We start from the raw sequence: 16485 nt of genomic DNA, 5'->3' as shown, positions 1-16485 counted from the left end.
TTACGCGGGTGACACTCAATTATATATGCCGTTATCGATGACAAATCCGTGGGACTGTTGTAATCTTGACGCGTGCCTTGCGGAGATCAAACAATGGATGTCTCTCAATTTCCTTCATCTTAACCCAGATAAAACTGAGATGTTGATAATTGGTCCAGCTGGTTATCACCACTTATTTAAGGAAACCACTATAACTATGTATAACTGTACAGTCAAACCTTGGTTTTCGACCACAATCCGTTCCAGAAGGCGGTTCGAGAAGCGAATCAGTCCAATTCCGAATCTCATTTTCCCATTACAAATACTGGAAAAAAATTTAATCTGTTAAAAGACAAAAACCCCCCCGGCTTTTTTAAGCATTTTTTCAGTTGCGCATTTTTGTTAGATCGCGCAACTGCAGCGCACCGCCGAACGCGCAACCGCACCATGCTGGTCGCATTATCGTGACAGAGCCGTCGGTGAAATTTAGAAAATATTTTTAAAGTCCTGATGTACTTTCCAAAATTTAAGTGGACCTACATAAGTGCGGAGGGAGCTTAATTTTGTCCGATCGCGCAACTGCAGCGCACCGCAGAACGCGCAAACGTAGCACGTCGCCGAACGCGCAACTGCTCCGCGCTGGTCGCATTATTGTGACAGAGCCGTTGCTGAAGTTTAGAAAATATTTTTAAAGTCCTGATGTACTTTCCAAAATTTAAGTGGACCTCAGTGCGCAGGGAGCTTAATTTGGTCCGATTGTGCAACCGCAGCGCGCCGGGCGCTCACTGTCGCATTGCTTTAAGAGCATTTTTGTGTTTTAGGATGGCTTTACTGCTCCCACTTGCTTTCTTTGGAGGCATGATTAGGGGTTAATACAATCCTCAAAGTAACGAAAATACAATAACAACGGAGTCAGTCAGCATCCGGGCCGCATGGTCGGGTTTTCTCGGGTCCTCCTGGCTCATCTCACGAGGTTCGACCTTCGAATTTTGTTCTACAACCGAAACAGAAAAATCTCGAATTTTTTGTTCAAATTCCGATTTGTTCGAGAACCAGGACGTTTGAAAACCGAGGTTTGACTGTACTATCACTCAGAGCGATACTGTAACTAATCTCGGGGTAAGATCTGACCAAACGCTCTCCTTTCAAAAGCACTTTAAGAGCATAACTAGAATTGCGTTTTTTCACCTTCGCAATATTGCTAAGATTCTTCCAATTTTTTTCGACCGGTGATGCAGAAACTATTATAAATGCGTTTATTACGTCACACCTAGACTACTGTAACGCATTATTCTCTGGTCTTCCTAAGTCCAGTATCAAAACCAGCTCAGTGGCCTAGTGGTAGAGTGTCCGCCCTGAGACTGGAAGGTTGTGGGTTCAAACCCCGGCCGGGTCATACCAAAGACTATAAAAATGGGACCCATTGCCTCCCTGCTTGGCACTCAGCATTAAGGGTTGGAATTGGGGGGTTAGATCACCAACTGATTCCCGAGCGCGGCACCGCTGCTGCTCACTGCTCCCCTCTCCCCCAGGGGATGGATTAAAATCACACGGGGATGGGTTAAATGCAGAGGACAAATTTCACCACACCCAGGTGTGTGTGTGACGATCATTGGGACTTTAATCTTTAATCTTTAATCTTAAAAAGTCTACAGATAGTACAAAATGCCACTGCAAGGCTGCTCTCACGGGCAAGAAAATTTGATCACATTACCCCAATATTAGCCAACTTACATTGGCTCCCGGTCCATTTACGATGGGACTTCAAGGTTCTTCTATTAACCTATAAATCATTGCATGGCTTAGCGTCTTCGTATCTCGTCGACCTAGTTGTTCCTTACGTTCCGTCCCGTCACCTCCGCTCGCAAAACGCCAGTCTTTTAGTGACCCAGAGAGCCAAAAAGATGTCTGCAGGGTCTAGAGCATTTTCTATTCGGGCTCCAGAGCTTTGGAATGTTCCATTGTATTACAACTGATGGATTTGTAAATGCATTGTATGTTCGGGCTTCACCCATTGATCACTAGACCAAGCAGAATCACTGCACATAGTGCAACTCTAATGGATGATATTCATCCAAACACATTTGACATCTGTTAGGGTTGATAGATTAGTTTGATCCTATGATTATGTTGGAATGTAACCTGTAATAATTAACCAAACGTGTCCTGTCTTAACAACGTAGTATAACAAAGTTCTAAGATCCCTTGAACTGATTGACCAGCTGCAGAGGAAGCAATCAAAGTTGTTCTGTTTACACATCGTAAAACACCCCCTGCTCTGATTTGACCAGAGGCCAGGGGTTCACCCCCACCCTGTCCACTCTCAACCCCACCCTGCTTCTCTCAATAAATATGCTCTTCCAAGAGGCCTAAGTCAGACTTCGTTCAAACATCGCTGTATGCACAGTGACGAATGACTTCTCCACTTTCAAGTGCTTAAAGGGCATACTGTCTCCCGTGTGGTTCTTGCAAATAAGTTAGAGTGAGCACCACACGAACATTTTGGTGCCGTGACCCGGATTCCAGCATACCCACTCCTGACCGACTGAGAATGACCTGTTGCACACCGTCGACGGGCCAGCGTCCATTAGCCGGACCTGGTAAAGAAAGACCTTGGAAGGAAATTCTTTGCTGGGCCAACATCTTAGGTCTGCCTTCGTCTGACAGCGGCGGATTGACGGGATCCGGCAGTGCAACGAACCAGGGGACAAGTAAGTTAAAGCCCTAAAGTTGTGTGATTGTGCTGATGTGAAACGCGTAAGAGTGAAAAGTGCATGAGATATAACTTGGGTTCAAGTTCCAGTGGAAGGAACAGGCTAAGAAAAGCAGAGCTTCTTTTTCGTTCATCGAAGAAGTGCGTAGATTCTTCTTTGTCTGTTTTTCCAAGCTATGGGATCTAGCTTGGGTCAGAGTCCCAGTGGAAGGAACGTGCTAAGAAACACAGAGCTTCTTTTTTGTTAATCAAAGAAGAGCGTAGATTTTTCTTTGTCCGTTTTTCCGAGCCAAAGAACAGCTTGGGTTTGACTCCCAGTGGAAGGAACGGGCTAGAAAAAACAGAGCTTCTTTTTCTTAATTGAAGAAGGGCATAGATTCTTTTTTTTGTCCGTTTTTCTAAGCTGTTTGCCTGAAAGTTGTGTGGTAGTGTGACTGGTAGGATAAATTGACTAAAAAACTGTTCTAGCATTAATCCATGGTAATAACACAGGCTAGTAATTTGTTGAGAGGTCAATTTAAACCTGCATTGAGGATCATCATCATCATCGGTTTAAGACTTAGACTTAAAGTCCGCTTTCCAGGCGCCGGTGGGTTGGACTGGATTCTCGATATGGCTTTCTTCCACCGGGGACGGTCCATGGCCATCTCGTGGTTGAGAGTGCCTATACTGAGAAAATTTTTGGAGCAAAACATTTTACAGTCGGATGCCCTTCCTGACACCAACCCAAGGGGAAATTGATTTTCTGTAGGGGTTGACTCCCTTAGCCCATTCCTCTCCCGAGGAGCCCACTGGGTAGTGGTACTATTTAACCCATAGTTGGGGGCTGGTTCGTGGGCACCAGGGCGTGTCCACACACCGGTGGGCCTGCGTGCCGCACGTCTAGGGGCCAAACCTCCTCCAAGTCCCTTGTAGTTTAGCCTGGGTCCGTGTTGTACCCAGTTACCATGTGTCGCCGCGTGGAGGCACTACATAGGGCTTGCTGTTAGAGAGGCTATGTACTGGCAGGGAGAGACTTACGCACTCGGCTCTCCCGTTCGCATACTGCTAGCCAGCGGTGAGGGTTGACAGTGAGAAGTGACATGCACTGGGCACTCCACCAACACTCCACCAACACACGAGACGCATCATAACAACCAGACTTGGTCTTATAAAGTCAGACACACTCTTATGAAGTCAGACACACAGAAAGATCCTCAAAGAAAAAATATAGAACAATTTTTTTACAAACGTAAAATACTAAAATTAAGATGGGAAATGAAAGCGGAAAATGCCTGAATAAAGGGGCTCTTGAAGGAGATGAGAAGTACATGGCGACTAGATTTCTTAATTATATGCGATACATGCCGAAGTGGAAGAAAAAGTATGGAGTAGAAGGAAAGTTGAAAGTTGAAATGTGGAAGATAGTGGTTGAAGTTTTGGAGGAGAGTGTGGCTAGGAAGATAAAGGGACTGAAAAAGGAAAGAAAAGAGAGAGAATTGAAATGTGCTAGAATGTGGTTGAAAGCTTCACAAGAGAGAAGAGAACAAATTAAAAAGACAATAGAAAGGTGAAAAGTGATGAGGCCGCGAGTATGTTTGTCAGGCCGGAAGACAATGAGGCCACAGTGCACAGGCGCGCTGTCCCGGTCGTAGCTCAAGCCGCAGCTCAAGGCTCAGTTCAAGGCGCAGCTCAGGCAGAGGAGCAAGAGGAGCCTTCCGCTCCTATGCAAAACTTGTATCCAAACAGACTTGTACCCTCCCCCATATAAGAGCAAAAAAGGTCAGGGTAACATTATTAGAACTCCTGTACAAACAAGAAGTATGACCAATGCTGCTAGATTTTCCCAAAATTTAGACAATGTTGATGTGTGCCCAATGATACAGGTGCCAAACCCTATTGCAGGGGAAGGCTACCCTCCACATACATATGTTTTTCGGCGATGGACTTTGGAAGAGGCAAGAAAAGCAGTTGAAGGGGTTACCCCTGTTGCAGAAGACCAGATAAATAGGCAGAAGACATGACTGGAATCATACATTCCTACAGACTAAATGGGTGAGGCAGGAGAAGCTGCAATGTCTTCTTTGGGAAAAGACTGTGCAAAGGTTAGAGGGAATTATACAGGTAGAAATAACCAAGGAACTTTCCCCTATCCCGTTGAGGGAAATCAATTGAGAGGGGAGTATGCAGCACAATGAAACGATCTTGTGCAAAGAGTGAGATTTCAAAGACAAGCAAATTATGGTCATTTAGCAGGAATAAAACAGAAGCCTGGGGAAGATGCTGATGATTTGGGCTTACGATTTGAAAAATAATTCAGGGTGCATAGTGGCATCCCATTCAATGATGCAGTTGAGAGTGCTTATCAGCAACAGCTTAAAAATACACTCCTCACTGGTTACCGCCCTGAGATAGGCAACTGGGTGAGGAAACACTTGGTGGAAGTGGACTCTGCTCATGTTACAACCATGCAGTGGGCCAGACACGCTGACAAAGTGATTAAGAAAGGCAAAAGTTCTGATGTATTTCATCTAGATGATGATGATGACCGAGATTAAGATACAACAGTCTTCTTCCAAGGTTCCCAACGGGGCAGAGGAAGAGGTAGAGGCCAACAAGGTCGCAGGCCACCATTCAATTCAAAATCCCCATCCAATTTGGACTGTTGGAACTGTGGGAAACAAGGACACTTTGCAAGAGAGTGTCGTCATGTAAAACAAAACCACTCAAGGGGTGGAGGAAGAGGCAGAGGAAAAGCCAAATTTTCAGCATGACTAGATTCCTCCCCTTTGACCTCTCGTGCTCCTACAGAAGAAGAAATAGTAGATGTCCATACAGCATGGGACATTCTGAGTGCATTAAAAGAAAAACCATATGTTACCTTAAACATTGGAGTAAGTGAAGTAGAGTTTTTGTGTGATACCCGGGCTTGTAAAACTCCCAAAAAACGATTTGGGTGAAATCTGCTGATGGGCAGGTATACAAGGAGAGTATCTCCAATCCAGTTGAAGTAAGAGATGATGAAACGGGAATCATAGCTTCAGTCTCGATTGTCCTATCCCCAAAATGCCCCATAAACCTGCTGGGACGAGGTCTGATGACCAGATTGGGAATTGCAATAATTCCAGTAAAGGAAGTTATGCGAGCATGTAGAGTAAGAGATGTTGACTCATATGCTGCACAAGCAGGGGAACAGGTTTGCTGTTCCTATGACATCTCTGCTGAACAGAATCCCAAGCTACCAAGCAGTTTACTGAGTGAAGCCCGAAAACAATAGTCACGACCTGAATCAGAAATGACTTGTAATCAATTACATGTCACCATGAATATTATCACTGATCCACAAGATGAATATATTGAAAATTTTCTCAGTGACACAGAAGTAACCTTGACAATCACTACTCTGTACACTGATCGCAGGTCATTTGCAGCTGCTGTGCTCCTGCCCGCTCCTCAGAAAGACAAATACAAGTTGTCGGCTGTACCCCACATTTAATTGTTTAAACCTCACAGTATAACATGGGCAGATGTGGGTTGCCGAATTAAACTTGCCGGATCTGTCACTGATTATGAGGACAAAGGTGATGGGTGGAGCTATAGTACCAGTTGTGACATGTGGAAGCAAACAGTGTGTGAAGTAGCTGTTGGAAGGGCATGCACTTATGTGCTTCCCTGACGAGTGTCAAACCTTTTTAGACGGCTTTGGCAGTGTCCGTGATTTAGAGAATCATCAGGCATGCATTAAACAGTTCCTTAAGGGTCATTAAGCTATTCAGGCAATATATCAAAAAACATTTGTTATTTCAAAGTCCTCAGAAATATATATCAGATCATAAAGTTATAAAAACCTTTGTCATTACCACCTATCAAAAATGTCTAGTTATGTCCTCTTTATTGATTTGGTGTGTAGGTATAATTATATGCTTAAAATGTTTCTTTTATTGATTTAATATGTGAATATACTTTTCTGCTTATGTACTTTATTCAATGAGGTTTGAGCATATCTGTTTTTGTAGCTAGGCAGGACTTTTTGTATTTTGACCCCATTCCTTCAAGGTCATTGCATAAAAGGTTTTTACTTTTAGTGGATACTAAAACATGGATATTAAAAAAAAGCTTCTTGAAAACAAATGCATTTATTAACAGCATTAAAAAAATATTTCACCAAAAAACTACTATCAGTGATTCTTATTAAATACGACACTGTTATGATGAATAACATTTTCCATCACTTCAGCGCCTGCAGGTCAGATTTATGAAATATGTTTATCTAATGAGGTGAAATCACATCCAACGGCAAACATTCTGACCAAATACATCATCTTGAAGAATCAGTGAAAGAATACATCTAAATAAAGTAATAAAGAAATCAATAGTATTGTTGGTTTCCCTTTTTTGCTAGTGCATCATAGTCTGGAGTAAAATATGTTGTGGTAATTCTTAGGATAGAGCCGAGGTGTCGGTCCGTTAACCTAGATCTGTGACGGGCTTTGTTGACGTCCATGTGGCTGAACGTCTTCTCACACACGGAGGTCGAGCCAAATTGTCCACTCTTTTTTAACATTCGGCACTCAGTGTCCACCTTTCTTTTCTTCGGGCCCCTCATTTTAATGGAAGGATTCCAGGGGAAGGTTTGTGGCTGGCATTAGCATAAAACTGTATCTGAAAGCTCAGCGCGCGAATTACGAGAATACTGACATCACAGCCTACACTCGAAATTCGGCACTGATAGATGAAATTACTACGTACTACTGAGTACGCACACGCACTTGTGAGTGTGCACCGAGCTTTCTGACACGGCTCCCGGGAGTAAATGCGCTTCCCCATCTACTGGGGAAACATAGTAATTGCAGGGAAAATGACCCCAAAAAAAATTAACAATACAATTTATTGTGGATGTGGCCCGCGGGCCGTAGTTTGCCCATGTCTGGGTTAGAACGTCCACCTCACAGTTCAGAGGGTGCGGGCTCGATTTCACCTGCGGCCCTGCATGTTCTCCCTGTGCCTGCGTGGGTTTCCTCCGGGTCCTCCGGTTTCCTCCCACATCCCAAAAACATTTTTGATAGGCCGATTGAGCACTCCAAATTGCCGGTAGGTGTGACTGTGTGTGCGGATGGTTATTTGGTCCTGTGTGCCCTGCGATTGGCTGGCAACTGGTTCAGGGTTTCCCCCACCTACTGCCCGATGACAGCTGGGATAGTCTCCAACACACCCGCGAGTGTCGGGAAAGAGTGGAGCCGGGCGACCAAATGCAGCTTGAACCAGGGTTTATTGAAGGGAAAGGGAGTTGGGAGGGAGGTAGGTGGGGAAACGAAGACACAGACGGGATAGAGACTCACGGCCAGCAAACAGACAGACAGAAGTCCACTCGGACACGGAACAGATTCTGACCGTGAGCCTCCAGACAAGACCGGGGTAATATAGATGAGCAGGACAGGAACACTAGGCGCGGACACAGACGGGAGACAACAGTAGACACCGACAGGGAGATGCACACGGGCAGGGTTTAAATACATAAGGTAACAAGAGGAAGCAGGTGACAGACATTACGGTGATGAAAGGGGTGTGGCTGAGGGAAGTTACCGGCCGAGCGTGTTATGGCACTGGCGTGACAGCGAGTAGTAGATGATGGATGGACAGAGGATAAAACACAACAAACAGTAAAAGTCCATTCCAATATTTTTATGATCATTTTCAGAGCAAGGACTGTCGCTCCTGAACTGTTGCTCTCCTGGACTGTTGTGGTTGTCCTGTCAAGATGTTTTGCCTCTCATAGGTATGTGCAGGCTTCATCAGTTAGCAGGGACGTGCGGTCAGAGGAGGCCGTGCCTCCCCTGCCATCATGAAAAGGGGAAAAAACAAATTCTATTGTTTTTATTATAAAGTCATTTTCCTTTTAATTTCAATAATTTTGTATCATTTTGAACCAAAATCGCTGAATTTTTATAGTTATTTTAAAACCGAAGACGATTCGCTCGGAGGAGCCAACTTCCTGCCTTGCCTCCTCTGAGGATTGCGTAATCACAGGGCTGCCTATGGTGACAGGCTATGCAGTTAGACTGAACTGCTGTCTGTCTCTGTCGCTGTTTAAGTGTTCAAACACTGTGGCTATATTAACTGATTTCCATAGGTAAGCTGATGTATATACACTGCTCAAACAAATTAAAGGAACATTTTTTTATCAGGGTATGGCATAATTCAATTAGACTTTTCTGATAAGGTTTTGGTCAGGTACGTGGCAGAGGGGGTTGTTAATCAGTTTCAGCTGCATTGGTGTTGATGGAATTAACAACAGGTGCACTAAAGGGGCAACAACGAGATGGTCCCCAAAACAGGTGGAGGCCATTTCAAGTTCCTCCCTCTTGATCTTTTTTAACAGTTTTTCCACAAGTGTTGGCTTTAGCTAGAGTCATTATCACGACTGGGAGCATGAGGCGATTTCTTAACCCTCCTGAAGTTGCGCAGATTGTCCAACTCCTCCAGGATGGCACATCCATGCATGCTGTTGCAAGAAGATTTGATGTGTCTCCCAGTACAATCTCCAGAGCATGGAGGAGATTCCAGCAGACAGGCAGTTACTCTAGGAGAGCTGGACAGGGCCGTAGACGGTCCTCATTCCATCAGCAGGAACGATATCTGCTGCTTTGTTCAAGGAGGAACAAGTTGAGCACTGCCTGAGCCCTACAGAATGACCTCCAGCAGGCTACTGGTGTGAATGTCTCTGCCCAAACAGTCAGAAACAGACTTCACGAGAGTGGCCTCAGGGCACGACGTCCTGTAGTGTTTCCTGTGCTCATTGCTCAGCACCGTGGAGCTCGATTGGCATTTGCCATAGAACACCAGAATTGGCAAGTCCGCCACTGGCGCCCTGTGCTTTTCACAGATGAGAGTGGGTTTACCCTGAGCACTTGTGATAGACGTAAAAGGGTCTGGAGAAGCCAAGGAGAGCGCTATGCTGCCTCCAACATCATTCAGCATGACCTGTTCGGTGGTGGGTCAGTGATGGTCTGGGGAGGCATTTCCATGGAGGGACGAACAGACCTCTACAGGCTAGAGAACGGCAGTCTGACTGCCATTAGGTATCGGGACGAAATCTTGCACCCATGGTCAGACCCTACGCTGGTGCAGTAGGTCCTGGGTTCCTCCTGATCCACAACAATGCCCAGCCTATTGTGGCAAGAGTATGCAGACAGTATCTGGAGGATGAAGGAATTGACACAATTGAATGGCCCTCACGATCACCTGATCTAAACTAGATAGAACACCTCTGGGACATAATGTTTGGGTCCATCATACGCTGCCAGGTTGCTCTTCAGACTTTACAGGAGCTCACTGATGCCCTTAGACAGATCTGGGAGGACATCTCACAAGACACCATCCGTCGTCTCATTAGGAGCATGCCGCAACGTTGTCAAGCCTGCATACAAGCTCGTGGGGGCCACACAAGATATTGAAAAGAATTTTGAGTTGCAGAAATTGAATTTAGGCAAAAAGGATGAGCCTGCCATATAATTTTTTCACTTTGATTTTTGGGGTGTCTGTATACTGAGCCCTCTGTAGGCTGAAAACTTTTATTTCCATCAAAAGATGTGGCATCCTTTTGTTCCTGAGACATTAAACTGTCCATATCAGTATAGATATTCCCCCCAAAAATTCACCATTGAAATCTGATGTGTTTTCAAAGTGTTCCTTTAATTTTTTTGAGCAGTGTGATATCTAGTGTTTTTTGTCATCTGTCTGTAACGTCGTGTTTCTTTAGATGAACAAAACAGCTTTGAAAAGAGACCCAACGGAGGCAACGAAAAAAAGGTTATCCAGCCTTATGGCAGGGGGTGCTAGTTGCTAGCCGCACGTCAGTCAGTTAGCATAGCCCAGACGTGTCCAAAGTCCGGCCCGCGGGCCAATTGCGGCCCGTGGTCAAATTTCATCAGGCCCGCAGCCTCTGTCATAAAATCTATAATATGTGGCCCGCCACCACTGTTGACCAGCGCATAAAATACACACGTACAAAAGCTATTTTATATTTACTCAGAAGAGGGCAGCAGCACTCGGTCGAACTCTGGCTGCATGATCCCTGTGTGACCCTTTCCTGCCAAGTTCTGAAATGGCGACCGCGAGTAAAAAAAGGAAAGTTGACCGTGAGAGCAGGCGCTTCCAGGACAAGTGGAAATTGGACTATTTTTTCACTGAAATACGAAACAACTGTGTCTGCCTAATTTGCCAAGAGACTGTGTCTGTTTTTAAGGACTACAATGTCAAGAGACACTACCAGTCGAAACATGCCGACATGTACGACAAGCTAACGGGGAACAAACGCAGCGGAAAATTGAAGCAACTGGAAGCTGGTTTAACGTCACAGCAGCGATTTTTCACAAGAGCCCGAGAGTCAAATGAAAATGCCACAAAGGCTACGAGGTGGCAGCGCTGATTGCTAAGCACTGCAAACCTTTTACTGAGGGTGAATTTATCAAAGACTGCGTGATGACAATGGTTGAGAAAATCTGTCCTGAGAAGAAGCAAGAGTTTGCCAATGTTTGCCTGGCTCGTAACACTGTGGCACGGAGAATTGAAGATGTTTCATCGGATATTAAGAGACAGTTGGGGGCCAGAGGAAAGGAGTTTGACTTTTTTTCCTTAGCTTGCGACGAAAGCACGGACGCATCTGACACCGCTCAGTTACTTATTTTTTTGAGAGGAATGGACAGTGAAATGAACGTGACTGAAGAGCTACTTGACCTCCAGAGCCTTAAAGACCAAACAAGAGCAACAGATTTATTCGTTTCTGTTTGCTCTGCCGTAGATGACATGAAACTCCCGTGGGATAAAGTTTCTGGAATTATCACGGACGGCGCACCTGCCATGGCTGGCGAACGGAGTGGATTATCAACCCGTATATGTAACAAAGTCGTCGAGCAAGGAGGTAAAGCTGTGAAACTTCATTGCATTATTCACCAGGAAGTTCTATGTGCCAAACATCTCAAATATGATCATATTATGAAACCGGTAATAAAGGCTATTAATTATATTCGCTCCAAAGCCTTGTGCCACCGTCAGTTTCAACAGTTTCTATTCGACATCCAGGCTGAATACGGAGATGTTGTCTATCACAACGACGTGAGATGGCTCAGTCGGGGGTCTGCACTGCAGCGCTTCTACTCTCTTAGGCGGGAAATCGGAGAGTTCATGGCAAAAAAGGGACAATCAATCCCAGAAATATCTGACCCAGTTTGGCTGGCTGATTTGAGTTTTTTAGTTGACACAACAAAGCACCTGAACGTGCTGAACACAAGCCTTCAGGGGCCAAATGCAGTGATTAGCCAACTGTATTCACACATCAAAGCCTTTGGAACTAAGCTGCAACTTTTCCAAAGGCACCTGTCACAAACGCAGCCCAATACCACACACTTCCCAGCGCTGCAGGGAACCATGACCAGCTTTCCACAGAGCGATATCAACACGCAAACAAGGAGGTATGCAGTAGACATCTCATCTCTGGCTGTGGAGTTCCAACAACGCTTTCGGGATTTTGCAGCTATTGAGAAAGAGATCACGATGTTTTCCTCTCCTTTCTCCGTGGACCCTGATAATGCTCGGGACCACCTGCAGCTGGAGCTCATTGAGCTGCAGTGTGACGACGAGTGCCGCAGTCGACACCAACAGCTTTCTCTTGCGGACTTTTACTGCCAGCTGGATGAAGGCAGGTTCCAAGAGATTCGAACATTTGCTAAGAAAATGCTGAGCTTGTTTGGCTCAACGTATTTGTGTGAGAAGACCTTTTCGGTTATGAACTTTAACAAGAGCCGCGTGAGGACACGACTAACTGACTCTCACCTGCGTGACATCTTGCACATCAAAACCACTGCCTTTGAGCCAGAGCTGGCCTATGTACTGCAGTCCAAATCTCAGTATCGCCCTTCACATTAGTGCAGGCAAGTCATCTGTCATCTGAGACGACTAAATTCTAAAATCTCAGTGAATACATTTTGTTTTGTGACTATCAAAACCACAGTTATAAATATATATGCACTGAGACTTGTGGTCAATGTTTGCACATCTGAATAAGATTATCTATTTCTCTGTTTTGAATTTAAAAGTTCCAATAATATGACGTCTACAGTGAACATTTAATTGCCAAAAATATGTCATGTTTCAAATGAACCTAAGACATGTTTAAGCGTCTTAAAATATAAATAAAAAAAGGCAAATATGAAATGAGTGACTTAGTAAATTTGTTTAGATTTATTTGTGTTCTATGTGAGGAATGTCAGGCTGAATGGTCGGCCCGCACACATTTTCACCTCACCAAATCTGGCCCTCTTTGCAAAAAGGTTGGACACCCCTGGCATAGCCCAAGTGTTGGTGTGGAAATCTCAGGTGCCTACGCTTTTTTTTCTTGAGTGAGGCCCTCAAAACCAGATGGTTGTACTATATAAAATGTGCAACTAGCTCAAGAAGGAACAAGAGGAAGGTGACTTAGGAAGAGAAGAATATTGTCTTCATTATGTATCAGGTTTAACTGAGAAACGAAGATGCTGATTCAAAACCAAATTCCAGTATCCAGTGTTGTAGATGAACGAAGGTTCAATGAACGAAAGTGCATTAACGCTTTTAGGTTTGGACAAACATGAACTGAACGTAGCACATTTTTGCTTTGTGATGTTTCTGTAAACACGCTCATTCTGTGGCCAATGAATGAGTTTTGAGGGGCAGTTCATTTTCATTCAAGAGTGCCAGGTTTTCTCTTTTTAGACTACAAAAGAAAACCCTGCTAAACGCACTATAAATAAGGCGTGGAAAAAATATCTGGCAACCCTGGCCACAAACGCGCGACGCGTGCATCATCAAAATGCGACGTCTGCTTGAAGGAGGGGAAATAACGTGATGACGCTACAACTCAGCGCGATCAGTAGCCCCACTCCCTCGTTCTCGTCAAACTGTAACGATAAGGTATCGTCCTAAGAGAACAATCAAGAATTTTATGAGTTGTGCCCTCAATGGTGTTGAACTCTGAATTACTCTTGATGAGATTGTTTTTGTTATTGTTTTAGTTCTTTGGATTTTGCACCTTTACCTTTGTACTGTTATTTCCCAAGTTCTAAAGGTTTTCTGGTTCTTCGGACAAACAAGAAATAATACATTCAGCCCAAAAAATAAAAAGTGAGTTAAAGTAGGGTGACCAGATGTCCTCTTCTTCCCGGACATGTCCTACTTTTGAGCCCTAAAAAAATGTCTGGGGGGAATTTCAAAATCGTCCGGGATTTTGTTGGACTGCCTCAAACATAATACATGTACAGTACATTGTCAATAGAATTGCCACTCCGTTCCATTTCAATCAATTCCAGGTTTTTCCTGTATCGTTCGCAAATAAGTCACACCTTTCTCCTCAAATATAGTCACTTTGCTACGAAGTAGGGTGGGCTGGCCTGTCCATACAGAGTGTTTACGAGCAATGCCGAAACGAAAATGCACGTTCACGAAGGAGTTGAATAAAAAAATTGCTTGGCATGCAAGGCAGGCACTTACGTGTCTGTGGCAAATAAAGGTGCCAACACACTCCGCAAGAGGAGGACTGAAGAGGAGCTTTTTTTTTTTTCATTTCTTTTCTTTTTTTTACTTAGTGTAACACTATAAAACTAAAAAATGTCTGTGTACACATATGTTTGTGTTAGTGTAAATATGATTTTGTTATTGTATATATGTTGTTTTGTGTTATTCAGGACAATAAATGCAATTGTCATGTCTTTTGTGTCATAACATATGTCACAAATGACCCCCCCCCCAAAGGTGTCCTCTTTTTCAGAAGCCCAAATCTGGTCACCCTAGTTAAAGCCAATATAGTGTTAAATGTAAATGTTTTTCACATTAAACACTTCATTTGTTCATCCTAAGTTTCCTACCTCAGTCTGGCACCTCCAGCAGATTGTTTGTGTTTGTACATTTTGGACCACAGTCATGTTTTTCCTTCAATTCGTAGAAGAAAAACAAAATTAAATAAACGTTCTCTTGTATATGAGATTGTAGAGTGATACCAGCTCCTAAATACTAGTGTGGATGGAACGGGTGAAAACAATGAAGAAATGCCAATATGGGTAACGGCTTACAGCAACATATTTTTTGGATGGGGAGGGGGGCGATGAACTTTTAATTTTTGGAACGAAAAACTTAGTTTAAAAAAAATTCATTTCTGAACTATGAACTGAACAAATTTATTTTAAAATTTGTGAGCTGAACTTTAAACTACTGTGGTGAATGGTCTTTGTTGCTTCGCTGGTCTCCAAAAAACACTCGTTGGACGATGGCTGGCCCAGAGAAGGAACACTCCAGTGACACACGACTGATTGGGAAAAGATTTTTTTCAACCGATGTCAGAGTGATGTCTCTCCAAAAATTCGAGTGGCCCCGAAAGCAAAGATGTTAGCAGCAGCTCCTTTTTCCTTCTCCTCTCTTTCTCTTCCTCCCTGTTCTCTCGTCCCCACATCATTTGTACCTCGTAAGACAACAGCTGCGGTTCGAGTCTCACTCTATTGGTTACTTCCGATGCCCCTAAAAGGGCATGGACAAGGGTCTTCCTGGTCACGGACGAATGGCCCTTCCATATTCTAAGTACCTACACATTACTGAAACTAGAGCTTCTCTGTACCGCAAAAATAGCTTATAGTAGTCTCACTGCTGCTAGTTTATCACCTAAAGGCAACATACAAAGACGCATAGAATCCAAAATTTACTACATTCCCCCCTCCGGGACTTTATAAATGTCCCGAAAACGGTCCAACAAGAGATGTCATCGGTAAACATCCAAAAATCTTCCCCCAACCAAATTTTCTGGTCACGTCTACAATTTGGCCTATAGAGGCTTTGCAGTCACGTGGTTTTATCACGTGATTTTGTGTTATGCCGCCATCTTGGCGGTCAACTCGTCAGCTCGTTCCTACGTGTTTGTATTGGTTGTCTGATTTCTGCGCTACGTTTTCACCGATTTCTTACGAATTATGGCTGATTTGCTATCCAACGAAGTTAGGCATTTGGATGAAGACTCCAAGAAACGTTACAGAGAGAAGTTGAACCTTGTTGGCACAACGGATCCGTACCTTTTACCGAGAAGCATGCTAAAATCGCCCGAGCATTTTGCAACAGCCGACCTGCCTGAACGCTCATATCCAGATATTTATAATTACCTCGTCGATTTGTTTTGTAATGGCATTTCATAACTTGTTATATTAAAAAACTGAATAGAGTGAAATCATTCAGATACTGTACCTGTCTGTTCAAGTTGCTACCATTTTTATTTTTTGTTTATTTTTGCATGATGCCACATCTGATTGGCTTGAAAACTTAACCAATAAAAATTTTAACCTTGTGCCAATGGCTTGAAAACTTTACCAATGTAGATTTTACCTTGTGCCAAATGAAGTAACAAAAACCCTCTTGTTAAAAAATGCTACATTAAAAAAAAATTGTTTCACAAGGTTCATAATAATTTTTGGGGAAATTTCCTAATGCATTCACTCGAGAATTAATTGTTCAATTCCAATATGAAGTTCAATATTTACATTGATAACGTTTTCAAGCCAATCAGATGAAGCATCATGAAAAAATAAACACAAAATAAAAACGGGGGGGTGAACTGAAGAAATCATCCCATTCCCTGCCTTGCTGCTCTTGCTGCCTTTCTAAAAATGCACCCAGCATTTTCAACAATCATATTTGTATCATCCCATATTGTATTATTTCACATTTTGTGAAACAAATCAGGGGTGAATAGTTTGTTTACATACCTGATATGAAGTCCTCATTGCATATCCTTGTGTAAATCG

The 16485-nt window shown here is 43.7% G+C and overlaps 1 long non-coding RNA gene across 1 annotated transcript; it reads right to left on the bottom strand.

Annotated features, from left to right (window-relative positions):
• Positions 1–1094: 1094 nt before the first annotated feature.
• On the bottom strand, positions 1095–15071 carry LOC119119543. Its single transcript, XR_005097337.1, has 3 exons — positions 14989–15071; positions 9147–9148; positions 1095–1105 (listed from the first exon to the last, which is right to left on the bottom strand). It is a non-coding gene; the product is annotated as an uncharacterized LOC119119543 (long non-coding RNA).
• Positions 15072–16485: the final 1414 nt, after the last annotated feature.

The sequence above is a fragment of the Syngnathus acus genome, chromosome 2 (genome assembly GCF_901709675.1).
Source record: "Syngnathus acus chromosome 2, fSynAcu1.2, whole genome shotgun sequence".
NCBI classification, from domain to species: domain Eukaryota; kingdom Metazoa; phylum Chordata; class Actinopteri; order Syngnathiformes; family Syngnathidae; genus Syngnathus; species Syngnathus acus.
The sequence above is the reverse complement of the archived record's forward strand: the minus strand, read 5'-3'. Positions and strand labels throughout refer to the sequence as shown.